Source organism: Sciurus carolinensis, chromosome 1 (genome assembly GCF_902686445.1).
Source record: "Sciurus carolinensis chromosome 1, mSciCar1.2, whole genome shotgun sequence".
Lineage (NCBI taxonomy): Eukaryota > Metazoa > Chordata > Mammalia > Rodentia > Sciuridae > Sciurus > Sciurus carolinensis.
Window position 1 is genome coordinate 74,315,394 of NC_062213.1, and position 16,517 is coordinate 74,331,910.

Sequence of the window (16,517 nt, forward strand, 5' to 3'; positions counted from 1 at the left end):
GTCCTGTCAAGGTCCTCCAGTCTCCTGGTGTCTCAGGAAGGGAGCCACCCTTCAAATGATGATGGCCACGCCCTCAGGAATAATTCAAAATGCCTGCACCAGCCTATAAAGAAGCTGGGGAGCCCCAGTGAGGGTGCGCAGAGTCAGCACAGAGGCAATTGCAGTGTTCCTCAGCAGTAGGGGGGCAGGCAGCCAGGCTCAACAATGGTGTCTGACCTTGGTGTGGGGGTCAGGCGGGGTCTCTCAGTGAAGGTGTCCAACCTCGGCGTTGAGGTCAGTGGGCTGGCTTGCCCACCGGCTCGCTCTGCGATTGTGACCAACCTCGGCCTGAAATAGTATGTTTATGGAATATAATTTCTTTATTTTTGGATTAGATTATACTTCTAAAATTGGGTAGGAAAGAATAAAAATGGTGAAAAAGGTTTCAATAGATTTTTACAGAACTTCTGACTAAATTTTCTCTATAATATGAGTCCTATTTGCATAGTGTGTTGCTTTTGTGATTCTCTGGGAAGTTTCTGAATTCCTCCAAATTTCAGTTTACTCACATAACATAAAGGCAAAGTATGTAACCTTTTATTAGTATAAAAACTATTCTTCTCATAATTCCTTGCATGTTGCCCATATGTGGAAAAATTTTCATACTTTTGAATCTGAAATATTTTTAAAAATAGTTGGAGGATGTGGGAAGCTAATAATTCACCCTTACTCCTGAACTCAGCTAGGTTCAACATGCAACATCAATTTGCGTTGGCAGGTTGTATTTTCCAAAGATGCCCTTTCCAATACATCTATTCTATCCTACAAACTCTTACAATGTGACCAACACTTCACATGCTGAAAGATGGGTCTGTCCTTTTCACTTATAACTGTCCTGACAGAGTATTGTGGAAGTTGTATTATGTGCCTTATGAGGATAGAGAGTAAAGGATACATAGCCTATTTTAGTTTGCTTTTGCATCTTTGTCATCAAAACTCCCTACAAGAACAACCTAGAAGAGGAAAAGTTTATTTGGGGCTCACAGTTTCAGAGGTCTCAGTTCATAGATGGCCGACTCCATTGCTCTGGATTCAAGATGAGGCAGAACATGATGGTGAAAGGGTTAAGCAAAGAAAACTGCTCAGCTCATTGTGGGATTAGGAAGTAGAGATAAAGAGGTAGGAGGAGAAAAGCTCACAGGGAAGATACACCCTTCTAGGGCTCACCACCAGTGACCCACTTCCTTCAACCACCTGCTTTCTCCTGCCTATGTTAACACCCAGTCCGTCAATTCAAAGTAGGATGGACTTATTAGGATACAGCTCTCACAATCCAATTATCCCACCTCCAAATATGCCTGTATGAATACAGGAACTTTTAAGGGAACACTTCACTTCCAAACTCTAACACAACCCCTACTCTTCTCTCTACTCAAATTTCAAAACTAGTCACAAAATCAAAAGGCAGTCAGGCCATATGGACAACTGTATCTGTATGTTCCACTCAATATCCCAGTGAAGGTCAGTTCACATTAACTGCAAGCACATGAGTGAATGAGCCTTTAAAGGACTCAAGGCCACAGCCTTCCAGTTTCCCAGTTGAGGCTCCAGACGTCAGAGGAATGAGCTATTCTCACTAGGCCCTGTCAAAGTTTTTGACTCACAAAAACTGTGAGAGATTAAAAATGATGATTGTGCTTTAAGAAACCAACTTTTAAGGTGTTTTCTTATATGACAATGGGTAACCAATGCATGCATAAGGCTAAATTAAGGAAGAGAGCCTCCTTACGTACCCTGAAACAAGAGACATTCCAGCACCCAGGTCAAGGAGCTATAGGACTCTGACTCTCTCTGTCTTCCTTACAAGGAAGGGGAATGAGAGAGGTCTTCTGTTTGAGTACAATGGGAGAAAGAGAGGGAAAATATCGTTCCATGGAGTGACCTGGCTCTGATTGTTATGTCTAAATGGATTACAGGCTCTTTTCTATCTCAGATGAAATAAGTCACTTCTCCTACCACAGATAGGAGTGCAAGAAGTGTTTAATTCTAGGGTTGTGAACTGCTGTAGAAATATTAAAATGGGGTAAGTATTCACCAACAGTGAAAATATATCATTAAAAATTAGAAGAGGAAAACCATACAATTATTTCAATCTCTAATTAAATAGCCAGTTTTCAAACAAAAAGGTCAACATGTGTGCATGTGTTTAGTACGTCTAAGCACACATTGACCCACTCCCAAGTGACAATTTTCCCTCTCTTGTCTGACCTACTTCACGTTAAACATCACTCTGGTTATGAAAATTAGGGGCCTGATTACCATCAGTGAGGCCACTGGACCACTGAGAACAAATGCAGTGGTTTCAAGGGAAGAAATTGGGGACAGAACTAATAATTCTGAAATACTGACAGGTGGAATCTGCTTCTGAGTAATGAGGATGTGGTTTCTGAAATCATCTGATCTGCCCCTACCAGAGCTGAGCAACTTTTCTTCATGGAAAAAAATAAGCATGAAAAGTACCCGGTGGTTCTTTTTAATCTGGTGCCGTTTTAAAATTGTATGGCAGCATTAATGCTTGCTCTTTCCTTTCAAGTGACTTCCTTGGGGATTTAATACATAGTTTCCCTCTTTCTTTTAGACCAAAGATGAGGACCTTCATTTTACTTTTAGTGTCTGTGCTGTTAAATTGTCAATGGTGTTCCCTAGCTTCTCACAGGAGGATGCTATTTTGTCCTGGATTTTAAGTTTTATTTTCACTTTTATTCATGGTTTCTGTACTTAGGGATAATGCTTCTCATGTAAGAAACATACTGACATCTTCAAACCAGTTGGAAAACTGGGTGGATATCCAATTTAGAAATGTCTAGGGTTCTGCAATTTGCCTTCTAGATCTGTTGAGCTGCTAAATCTTCCCTTTAAAAAATTCAAAAATGAAATATTATTTATAATTCCACATTGCATTTTTCCTATAAAAAAAAATAAGTGCAAGTTTCATTCTTAGGTGATCTCGTGTTAAGTCAAAGAGGTATATCAACATCTCTGGTGGAAAGAGCGCTGAGGGGGTTACCTGCCACTGATCTTGCTTTGGGACAAATGTGTTCCTTTTATTTATACTATTCCAAGCCCATATTTTTGAGTCCAAACTTGTGTTGGCCACTTCAAATTACAAAGCAACTTAACTACTGAAAAATGTTCTGAAAGATTACTAAAAAATTATAAGCAATTTTAACTGCCTGTAAATGTTTCTGGTAGATCTTTGAGAATTGACCTTGAGACCACCTTTAAGCAATCTGGGTATTTGTCTCTCATATATTTCTCTGATGGGTGTGAATATCACTTGCATTAAAAATGATGGATGTTGGCAATTTCCTATTAATTGCCACAGGAAAAAAAATCTTAACACATTCTGATGGGTAGTACTGACCAAAGGGAAAGACTAGGGCTACATTGCAGCTTAATATTTTTCCTGGCAATTTTTGTGTAAACAAGGTTTGAATTGATGCCTTGGAATAGTTGAGAAAAACGTGTTATTGGCAATTGTCCTAGAATTACAAACAGTGCAAGAAAATGATGAAGTCACCTATTCAACCAAAGTAATCTCCAGGCATGAGAAAGAAAATAGGACATTTATTCTGTCTCACACTTTTCTTGGATTTGCTGCAGAGGAATTGAATCTCAGCAGATTCTAAAAACAACTAGGTTTATGCTTATTCTTACTTATTCCTAGTAGAATTTCTCTTATAACAGACAGAAGCATTCATCACTTTATAATGTGCATCCTCTCATATAGTCTCTATGCTTTAGATTAATTAAAGAAATTTTAAAAGATATTTTAAGAACTCAGGTTTGACTACTTCAGTGTGCACACTTTAAAGCCACCCCATTAATTGAGGTGTGTGTGTGTGTGTGTGTGTGTGTATGTGTGTCTGTGGAGAGAGAGAATATGGCAAGCGTTCTCTTTTTCTTTTTTTTATACTGTGTATTGAAAGAAATTTGGCAGGAGTAATTTTCTTCTAAAAAAAGCCTATACACGTTATGTTTGGTCAATTATGTATGACAGACTTAATAAGGATAAGTTATTATTTGTTCGTCCAAACAATATTAACTATTTCAGTCCTGTTTCAATACATTAATTTTTTTATTTCTCTTAAGCTTATACTGCTGCATTCTTTTGAGAGAGCTGTAGCAAAAAGCAGTCTAACCCTGGGACTGGTGTGGGGTGTCTGTGAACATGAGACAGCAGGCTGTGGTGATAGGGTACTTCAAGATACCTTAGACTGGATGTGAGTTAAACAATGAGTTGGTCATTAGAAATTAAAGTAATGAGGACATGGCTTTATTTTTATATTATACTTTATTTGCCAAAAAAAAAAAAATACAAAAATCAGGCCCAAGAGATTCTTCACTACATGCTCAAGATTGTAAAGATGCTGAAAATCATTTCAATGGAATGTTTTTCAAAAAATTTTAATTGTGACAAATACCTTCCATGTTTAATAATCAAGTTTCACCTCTTGCAAAAGAAAACCAGTGTATTTAGAGCTCACTATTTTAGTGAACTAGTCAGATTGAAAGATTCCCTGATCTTTCTTGTGGCACCTCAACTACCTCATTTGACCCCATCGTTTTAGTTTTCATACTACCACACAGACTTGTAATGAAGTAGAATCCTCACATATTTTAGTTGTGCAAATTTGGCCCTAAAAGTAACAAATCTGACCCAAATGAAAAGATAGGAGCTGTCAATTTTCTTCATAAACTGTGGACTAACAGATGGATAATTAGGTGTTTTGGGTTTTCTTAACCATAAAATCAGATCAACTGTTAGAGAAATTTGATCAGTTGCTAGGTAGGCAAGTAACAAAAACACACTCAGTTAGCAACAAAATATTTATTTGCAGACTGTGTGAAAGAATAGAATTTCAAAAATGCCTGAACTGGAGAAAGCAGAATGGAATATCTGCAAATTGTAAACACATAACACTTGGAATATCAGGAAAATTTATCTTTGTGATTCTTTATAAAGACATCTATTTTGCCTTTAGATAATTTTTGTCCTAAACACAGAAATGTGCAAAAGCATTGTTGTTTTAATAACTCTTCTTCATTTTCTTGAAACATTCATTTTATGGGACTCCCTATTTGAGTTTTTAAATATATCATAGTGGAGAAATTGCATTATTCCAATTAGTTAAACAGTTAATTTAAAGAAATGATCAGAAGATATACATGTGAGAGAAAGGGATGACTTGAATTAAGATGTGGGCAATTTTAATCAAGACACGCTATATTCAGTAAACTCTGTAAGATCAGTGAAGGGAAAAATGTATTAAGGTTAATCAGTTTTGAAGAAATGTAACTAGTAGATAATGTGCCCTGATTTTTTTTCACTGTGACAGGTGTAATAAGCACAATCACTGCTCATCTATATTTCACTGGGCATAAATGCAAATTTCCCATTTTCACAGAAGAGAGAATTTTATTACATTATATTGATTTAGAAATAATTCATTAACCTCTACTCCTTCTTTTTCTTTACATATCAATCTGTCTCTATTCAAGGCTTTATCTTCATTTTTCAACTGGTTACTGTGAAGTGTCTTATATTGCAGACTATTCAAAAACCATCTTTTATATATACAATTTTGTCATTCTTGGCACAAAACTAGTGCTTGTTTTCTATACATTTTTGGATGTTGTCTGGCTGTTTAGAAATGTCAGTTTTATTTTCTTGAAGTTGAATAATTTCATGGTCTGATATAATGCAGACTACTTGTTACACTCTTTTATGGATCCCCACCAGTTTTTGGAAATGAGATGTTTGTATAGTGATATTTCCTTCTCCCTTCAAAATTAGGCCAGTGGAAAAGTAGGTGGATGGGTGGGTCTTCTTAGTCTATGTCATAGACCAGCAGTTTATGAGAGTAGGGGAGGATCATTATTACCTAATCCTTGTTTCACCCACCCAGGGTATTTGAAAGTATCTGGAGACATTTTTGATTGTTTGGAGTTGGCAGGTGGGGATAGTTACTGGCTTCTAGGGATAGAGGCCAAGGATGTTGCTTAATCACTTATCATGCACAAAGCACCCCCTACCACACACACACAATGAGGAATTAATTACCTGGCCCCATATGTTAACAGTGTTTGAGGTTGAGAAATCCTACATTAAATGACTTGCAAGGAGGTCTAGAGCCCATTAATTTCTGCAAGTGTGAAGTGAGACACAATTTAACTGCATTGTGCCATTTTCCTCCTTTGCTGTGAAAGTTGAAAGTCGGACACCAAATTATCTGAGAGGTATGAAAATATTTATGCACAGGACATTTAATAAAAATTTACATATAGTAGTAACAGGTATTAAATTACTGAAATGTCTAATGATGCAAGATGTGTAGAATTAACTCTAGTTACTTCATACAGGTAATTGAAATATTATGTAGCATAAACCTTATATTTTACATGAATGTTAGAATCACATAGAAAGTGTATAAAGTGAAAAATTCATTCTTCCATGTTACATTACAGAGGGACCTAATATTAGGAAAAATATATTTTGTATTTATTTATTCTCATAGAAAATGGTTGACAAAATTTACTTGGTTATCTCCAGGCAGTGGGACTATGAGTCAATTCTGCAGTTGATACACACTTCTAAATTATAATAATAGGAATGGTGGTTTTTAAAGTGTGAATAGTAAGACCTGCTGGGACTGAAGGCAAATGTATCTGTTCGAGAGCACAAAACCAAGGGCCTGACAGAATTTGCACCTTCATTCTGATGCTCACTTGTGTGTGACTTTGGGCCTCAGTTTTTTTTTTTTTTTTTTTAATGTAATGCTCCCTTTGAATGGTTGTTTTGAAGATTTAAGTGTTAAGTACCTAAATCACAGGGTCAATTTTGCTCTCTTCACCGTTCCTTCAATGAGATAATTTAAATTATTGTTTTGAGGATTCTCAAGGGTGTTTTTTTTTTTTTTAATGTACTCCCTACAGTGTTCTCACTATTAACAGATATCTCTGATCTTAATGAAAAATACACTTGCTAGCTGCTTTGTGGCTGCATTAAAAAACTTGGTCAGAAGGTACATTTCTATCCCCACCACTACACTGGCCCCCCATTTCATTTCAATTTGATTTGCTTCAGTTTGCTTCATAATCATTAATGGAGCATTTTTGTATTTATATGCTAAATGCAAATATGAATAAGACAAGCTCCCTCTTCACCAAAGTTTTACAGTCTGGTAGGCAAGACAGATTGAATGTACAGGGAATTTAAATACAAGTTTGCAAAAGAAGTGCAAATCATGCAATTTAGTGGACAGGTCAGGGAGAGATGAGAACACTTTGTAATATTGGGGGCTATGCTTGATTCATCCATGGCAGAAGTTAATGGTGGGAATCACAAACATTCTAGAAGTTTCCTTCATCTTTCACGGACACTTTGGTAGTCCTCTTCATCAGCAGTAGAAGGTCTTATGTGGATTACCACATATAGTGGACTGAGCAAGAAGAATGAGACCATGAAAAATATGACATGGGACAGATTAGATTGTCAGGCCTATAATGTGATGGACTCCAGGTTTTACTTACAATGGAGAATCACTGAAAGTTCTTAACTGGGCGATGACATAAAAATAAACTCTGAAAAGTGACGGAGAAGGACAGGTAGCTAAATTGAAAAACTCTTACACCATACAAAAAAGTAGACTAATGTACTAAGCTCCTGGAAATAAACCACATGTTTAGCCAGGATTTTCACAGTGAGTTAGAATTGTAGAATTTGGACCAAAATTATTTACAGCAAGGACAGTATTTTATGCCCTGGTCATGGTAAATATTGACTGAAGGCATACTGATAATGATTGATTCCTGAATAAAATTATTATTTCTATTCCTAAAATGATTAGATAGAATTAATCTGAGGAATTCATGTATTATACATTTCAGAAATAAATTAATATCAAGGCTTAAATTATTAATTCCAAATTTCTCAAAAGGAGAAATATGATTTGGAGACATACTTTTGAGTATATATTTCATGTGGCCAATCTGTAGGATTTATTTGTGAGAAGATTACACTCTTGGCTTATAATGTCACTAGTAAATTCATTTTCTTAGAGAAGAAAATCCTACTTTAATGGTCAAAAAAATTAGTCCTTACCAAATCTGACTTCAGTGCTTATGTTATTAATTTTAAAGAATGACCCAAGGAAGTAAATAAAAAGTTTGCTTATCTAAGGAAAAATATACTAGACCAGAGAACCTGTCCACTTTCTTTTTAGATGATTTTGTGCAATATGTTGGCCCAATACCAAAATACATATTTTAAGATTTATACTTCTTTCTAAGCAGTGGTTTGTAGTCCATTTCCAAGTCTAAGGTGATTTAAATTACATGATTTCTCTGTGCATTTCAAATAAGGTTTTTAATATTTTAGTTTTAAGTAATAAAATGCCATTCAAGTGTGTAATTTATTACTAAATCCATTAATATTTATAGCCAAAAAATGATTTTCCTGAATGGTGGAAAAAAACCTCTCAAGATCATCATTTCTTGCCCAGGAAAAAAAAAGCAACAACAATGAAGAAAACCATGACAGAACTATTTTTAACAAATACTTTATTTTTAGATGAAGAACATAAACTTTTCCATCAAATCATTTTCTATAGGATTCTGCATTCTGAAGTTCTAAGTTTAATTGGTAGATTACATCTGCAGAGATATTTATGTGGCTGTAAAGCATCTCATAAACTATGATTTTATAAACTCTATTTGAAATGAATAGTTCAGTTGAATGAACATTTCACTTTTTCTATTTAAGTAAAGGTTTGTGATGTCCACTGACATCCACCATTAATTTATTCATTCAAAAACTATTTATTCGGACCCTAATATGTGCCTGGCACTGTTCTAGGCACTGAAATATGGCAATAGAAAGTAAAACCACCAAATTACATTGCCGTATGGAGCTTTCATTTTAACAGAAATTAAGAAGTATTTTGTTTTAATTTGTTAATTAATGAAAGGTGCAACTCATTTTTTGTCAAAGTGTTTCATTCTCAAAAGTTGCAAACTTTTAACCTGTTTCTACTGTGTACCCAAGACTGTATTGTACCATGAAGCCTCGAAAGAAGAACACCAGAATCAATATTTGAAAGAGGTGAGGATAGTTTCTTTATTTGTATCTTCATTCTGGGGCTCTAACTAGCTTCCCCTTCATTTACTAGAATATTCCATCTGGTACCCACCCTGCTTTAAATCACTAACTCTCACAATCCAGGATGAAAACAGAGTGAAACCACTCTTGGAGTGAGCTCCCTCAGGAACACTTTTATCATGTTGCTCTCTGCAGGAGAATCTTTAATGTTCCATCATTTTCTATGAGACCAATGGTAAATTTAAAATCTGGTGGCAGTCAGGGCCAATCCAGGAAGCAGAGATATTGAATATATGAAAAGGTTATCTATTCACTGAAGAAATGAGGCCTAAACAACTGGGCAAGTAGACTGGGGAAGTGATAGTCTGGAAGCTGAGCTGAAGCTTGGCAGAAGCCCCAAGCAGCCTCTTGAAATCTGATGCATCCCTGCTGGTGTGGAACCATAAGTGAGAACAGTGGGAGAAGCTCATGGAAGGCTCTGCATCAGGTGATGGAACTGACATGCCTGTTGACTGGCAGAGCTGACAGGTGGGAAGAAGAGCTGGATACAGAGTGGAGTGGAGTAGGATTCACTGACCCCTCTTTCTTCCACTATCTCTCTAACCTTAAAGGCTACTGACTCATATCCATCTTCCAAAGTTCATGCACATTTTCCTTTTGGTCACCTCTAAACTGAAACTATAAAAGAAAGATTCCGTGAGGTATCGTGGCAGCTTTTTCAAGTTGATGTAATATAAAGTCATCAGATTTGACACTATCATCAGTCTCATCTTCTCTAACTTCCTAATATCAAATGCCTTTTCTTTTTTCTCAAACTCCTTGCTTTATTTCATAGTCAGCTGACTCATCGTATACTGGGCTTTGTTGACACCATCTGATATACCTGCAATACCTACCTGCCTCCTCTTTACCAATCTGTGTACCTACTCCTCAATTTAGATTATTTATCAAACCCCAGATTACAGATACCTTGGCTTTTAATTTTATTTTATTTTTGCAATTTTGATAGCATGTGCAATATAATTTGGTTTCGAATTCTCTTATCTGTTACTTTGGAAAGAATGTAGAATTTTGAAAAATAGATGAATAATAACATGAAAAATAGATTTTCCCAGAGGAAAAAAGTTCATTTGACCTTGTTAAGATCACTATTAAATTCATTGATCTTGCTAAAAATGGTTGTAATAGAATATTCTGAGAGATACAATTGCATAAATTATCGAGAACTTGGTAACTTAAAAATGATAGAACAAATGTAAGTAGGTAAAGATACAATATTTTAAAATATCATGGACCCAGAAAGGTAAATGAAGAATAAAAGGAAAGATTTTCACCATGTTGTAAGACAAGAGAATGAGATTAAACCCAGGTTGACCAGAAAGCCAGAGGATTGTGAGAAAAACAAACTGAAAATTTATTTTCTGTTTTTGGTATGTTAAAATCATGTTAATATCTATGAAAAAAAAAAGTAATACAGAAAGTGACAGGTGTTGTTATACTGCTTGACTCTTGCCAGGTTCTCTTTCTATGGGTTCTGTTTCATGTATTAACTAGAATCTTCTCACACTCCAGAGAAGTAAAAACTTCTATTATCTCCATTTTACAAATAAGGCAATGAGACACAAAGAGGTTAAATATTTTTTACTGCACCATCACAACTAGAAAACATGGAGGTGGAGTTCGAACTCAGTCAGGCTGCCTTCAGAACCTATGTTTATTTTTTTCTTATTTATTTATTTATTTTTAATTATTTTTTTATTTTTACAGACTGAATTTTGATTCATGGTACACAAATGGGATCTATGCTTTTGACCACTGCACTCTACTGACTTTATTTAATAGACATTTAATTTGTGGAGTTAATAAAAGTAACTTTATTTCCTCTTGGTTAGATAGGATACTGTAAGACTAGGGAATATTATATGTTCTTAAATATTCAATAACCTCAATCCTTTAACTTGGAAAACGGAAGTGATTCCTTCTACTTTCCCACCCTTACATTCTTAATTTTTCTAATTTTGTGCCTTTTACTTGTCAATTCATCAAACTAGAGCAACAAAGATGGTACACGAACCCATAGCATTACATTACCCTGGAACTTGTTAGAAATGCAGGATCTCAGGCCCCTTTTCCTCTCCTCTTCTACTATAAGGTGATTCAAATGCTCATCAAAGGCTGAGAAAACCTGGTTTGGGCTGTATTTAAAAAAAAATCTTCACAAACCATACCTAGCTCATCTTCATGACATTTGAACGGGAAATTTCTAGTTTCTACTCAATTCCTGAGAGCATTAGGAATGAGCTGATTGTTAAGGAATGAAAAATATGTTTTGGAATTTTTTAAAGGGGGGATTCTTTAGAATCAGTAATAAGTGGGACTATACTCTGACCCTCTTTGCCTTCATATATTTTTTAAACATAGCCTTTTCATAGAATTAAGGGCATTAATAACTTCAAAGAGTGACTCACAGAAGCTACATTTTTTTTTTCAATTTCCACTTCTAATTCCTAAATTTAGTCCTTCCCTATGGAAGTCCGAAATTGAGTTTTCTGTGCATGCAGGCATTCTCCTGATTATTTAACTTATGATTGATCTATCTATTTGTCATAACAAAGTTAGCTAAAGCAATTTGGAAATGAGGATATATAGCTACAAGATGACATCAACAAAATGAATAGAAAACTTCCTTGCCCTATGAAGTACAACTTTCTTGTTCTTAGAAAGATGTTTTGTTACAATTGGAATTAGGTGAAGTATCTTGCATAGACTCTATTCATCCTAAGGTTTACCTTAACTAACCTTAATTAGCCCAGTTGTACCAACTTTAAAACACAATTGTCAGTTTTAGACAATATAATCAGAAGTACAATTATAGGAAAATATCTAAGCATAGTATTTTCTCTTGAAAAATAATCAGAGTAAATATTTCCTTTTCCTTGGGTAAAAAATATATCAAACTATTGGGCCATATATGAGGGACTTTGAGGCAGTCTTTCCTAACCACAAGTCAGAACAGAGTTTATGAAGCCAAACTCAATGGTTAAGCTTAGGAGGATTTATACACGAATGATAATGAAAAATACAAAGTAAAAATTGAATTCATTAATAGATGTATAAAACTATATGCTTCATATAAATAAATGTAATTATTTACCTACTCCAGTAGAAGGTCACATTCAGGAGTACAAAAGGTAAATAAAATGTGGGGAATTTAGAGATACTCCGGTTATGAAAATGATTTTACAGTATTAAAACTATAATGAAGGATCTATTCCTGTAATCCTGGCTACTCTGGAGACTGGGGTAGGAGGGTTGAATATGACCTGGGTAACTGAGTGACACACTGTGTCAAGAGAAAAAATAAAAGAGGGCTGGGAGTGTAGGTCAGTGGTAAAGTATCCCTAGGAGTCATCTCTAGTACAGCAAGGAAAGAAAACATAGATCAATGAAATAAAGATCTAGTGACCAGGAAACAATCCGCAGAAGCCTAGCTCCATTTATATGTAGTCAAATTAATAGCCTTAAAAGGTATAAAACTCACCACAATTGATGAAAAGCTTAAATAAGTTTTCCACCTAGCGAACTAGTCAGCAGTTTGCATCAATGAAGTTGAACACCACTTGAAAAAGAGGATTTATTTTTTAATCCAAAAATGTACATGCTAGTTTTCCATTGCTATGACAAAAATACCTGATATAAACAATTTAAAATGAGGAAAGGTTTATTTTGGTTCATGGTTTCAGAGGTTTTAGTCTGTGGTTGCTTTGCCCTGTCACTTTTGGCCTGTGACAAGGAAGAACATCATGGTGAAGACCGAGTGGTAGAGCAGAACTCCTTATCTGATAGCAGCTGAGAAATAGAAGGAGATGGGTTTTCCCAGTTCCCAAAATATACCCTTCAAGAGCACAGCTCCATTGATATACTTCCTCCAACCAGGCCCCACATCCTAATGTTTCCACCACCTCCCAATAAGCTCATTAAGGAATGAATCCATAACTGGATCAACCCATTGATGAGGTGAGTCCTCATGATCCTATCATCTCTCAAAGGTCCTATCTCCAACAGTACTCTACTGGGAACCAAGCCTTTAGCACATGAGCTTTTGAAGGACTTTTCAGATCCAAACCATAACAGTTAAAGATGCAAAGAAAAAAACCTTGCCAACAGAATCATCCTTTTAGTAATGGTTAAACATTTTCATTTCTAATTCACCGTGGCAGTTCTTTCAAATTTACTCTTTAAAATGGTCCAGTTTGTTTTTCCTAGGTGAAATCATTTAGTCCCACACTTCCACCACATACATGCTGATGACTCATGGGGTCTAATTCTTCACCAAATTTCTAACCTAAGCTCAAGTTTCCTACATTTAATAGCACTTGGAGGCATGTAATTATTTGTCCCAGTCTCTGCTTTCTCAACAAGTTCAAAGCAGAAAGCACACTTCCCCATCCTAAATATGCTTTTCTCATTCTTTTCCTTAATGTGAATAACATAATCCTTCCAAGTTGCTCAACTAGGAACACTGGAAGTCATCTCTACTTCATCCTTCCCTCTTATTCTTCACAAACAATCAATAACCCAGACATATGGCTTTTATCTTGTGTCTATTATTTTGGTTCCATCTCTTCCTTTCATGCTCTGAGTGGACCTGTGGATGGCCTAGAACAGATATTTGTCCCATCTCACTTCATTTTGACTGTTGCAATGATCTTCCAAGTACCCTTATGTATATAGCTGTTTTTGCCTTCCAATCTATTTTCCACACAATGTAACTGGTTTATTTCACATAAAGCCTTTTGATTTATTTTCTAAAGATTTTTCTTTCAAGGGCAACAGGGTAAATCTATGCCCCCATAGCATTCCCCATCAAACCCTTCTAGATTTGCCACGAGGTTCACCCCAGTTCTTAGGGTTCTCGCCTCTCATGTCAGCTCTGCTACTTTAAACAAGCTGCACCCACCCATACCTTCATGCCATGGTTTGTTCTGTCTTTTTGTCTGAATGCTGTCCCCTGCCCCTCCACTTGGCCTCTGCAAGTCAGTGCTAAATATCCAGCCTAGCACAGCCTCAGCTCTGAAGGCTTCCACGGCATCTCCTGTGAAGATGGATACCTGAGGACTGAAGGTGGTAGTTGAAAAATGGTTCCTATCATTTTAAACTTAAATTTATTTAATAAATATTAAGTCTGAGTATTTTTATTTTCTGGTATTTTCTTTGTAGGTTTTAAAAAGATGATTTGTCTGTGTTCCTAGTAGATTAGAACCTGGAGATAAGGACGCTGATCATATTATCTCAGGAGCCAGAGTAGCAACCAGAGGCTTTTTTTTAGTGATTTAGGATGAGAGTTTCTAAAAAGAAGAGAAAATAAAGGAGAACTAGTTAGTACTAATGTATTGGTATAAGCATTAATTAATACTGCAAACACTTTAAAATACTATATATTTGTCATTATACTAGGCATAATGTATTAAATTGATTAGTTTGTTTTGCATATCATAAAACTTAATTTTAAAAGATTTTTTTTTGTTCTTTGCTTCATAGTGCTGTCCCAAAGGAGTTGACATGTTAGCTTTCAGTAAATACCAAATATTTGTTCATTAAGTAGAACATTCCCTTATAATTCAGAATGTGTTTACTAAGATGACAGGAGCATTTCTGTGGGAAAAACAACACTGTTTTGATGTGTTTAGGTAGAGTCATAGCACATATCTTTGCTCCCATTTCTGTTGAAGTCCCAGTGATACTCTCCAAAGTTAGGCATTGCTACCTTTATACTCCTTGCTGGGTGTCTTTATGGACTTATTGATGACTAATAAAACCATTTAAATGTATATTCAGCACCTTTTACAATAACAATGTGGAAAGGACTTAGACTGTATCTCATACATAAAAAATATGTAAGACAAAAACAATAACTTTTTGCTAGAGGAAAATCTCAGTGGTTAGAAGGCTAACAGGTATTCAACAAATGTATTAGTTTTTTGTTGCTGCTGTAACAAATTATCATTGAATCAGAGGTTTAAAAAACACAAATTTACCATCTTCTAGCTATATAGATCAAAAGTCTAAAATCAGTCTCACTAGACTAGACTCAAGATGCTGGCAAAAGCAGTTCCTTGTAAGGCTCTAGGGACAATCTACCTCTAACCTATTTACAGCTTGCAGCGATGCTTTATGTGTCTTGGTCTCTTCATTCATCTTTATATATAACAGCATACCATCTTCAAGTCTCTCTGCTTTCATTGCCACATCTTGTTTGACTCTGACTCTCCTGTAACCCTCTTCTAAGGAGACTTGTGATTGTATGAGGCCTAACGGCATTCCAGGATAATGTCCAATCTCATGATTCTCAACCATATCTCAAATTCTTCTTTGACATGGAAGGTAACACCTTCATAGGTTTAGTGATTCACATGTATACATGGTTGCGGGGACCACAATTCAGTTTATCATAGCAAGAATTTTGTAATCATAGCTATTTAGTGACAAAATCCTGAAAACATTTATCAATCAGGAAATCTGAATGTTATGAATCAAAAAATTAAAATCTGATTAAGAAAATAAAGGAAAAGATCCATTTTTATTATTGCCATGTGATACCTGAAAGACAAATATGGAATTACTGCACATTATAAACCAGTGGGTCAGAAATAACAGAAGGGGGGCGGTTCAGGATGAAATTTACAAAGTGAAAAAGGGAAATTCAAGTTGGAGATTGAGAACTGGAGGAAGATCATTCACTACAGAGACTGTCATAGGAACATAGTAAAAGTAACTTTGCATTCAGACTTTGCTTAGCAGATGAACCTTTGGCAACATAAGATTGACACTAATTGGTACTGTGAAATTTATACTTGAAAGTAATACACAGCTATGCAACTAGTTGGATAAACTGAAGAAATCCCCATGAATCCTGCTAGTACCAGGCTGACTTATCATGCTGAGACCCAAGATGGTTTCTCATGTTTGACCTACAGGAATTCCAGACATTTACAAACCTTAGAAGCCTGAATTACATTTCTGTGGCCTTTCAGAAAGACTATGCTTAATCAACATGTGTTCAACTTGTCAAAGCTGTTCCTATCCTTCAAAAGATGGAGTGAATATGTTCAGTGACTGTGGCTGTTTACTCTGTCCTTTCCTTGTATTAATAATTACTATTTGCTGGTAAAAATACATGAATAGCATAAGATAATATTAATATCTATTCCATAATTAATCACAGAATAAGTCAACAAGGATGAATTTATCTGAAACTGGTAATGATATGAGCATGAGGTCATTTGCATAGGAAAGAGAAAGATTACTGATCCTACCAAACACATCAATCAATACTTGCTTGGTTTTCTTGTAAACTCCAAAGTGTCAAAATTTAAAA

General features: G+C 35.5%; 1 pseudogene; it reads left to right on the top strand.

Moving 5' to 3' along the window:
* The first annotated feature begins 204 nt into the window (after nucleotides 1-204).
* LOC124984017 (THAP domain-containing protein 5-like) overlaps nucleotides 205-16,517 on the top strand; it is a 125,631-nt pseudogene continuing 109,318 nt past the window's right edge.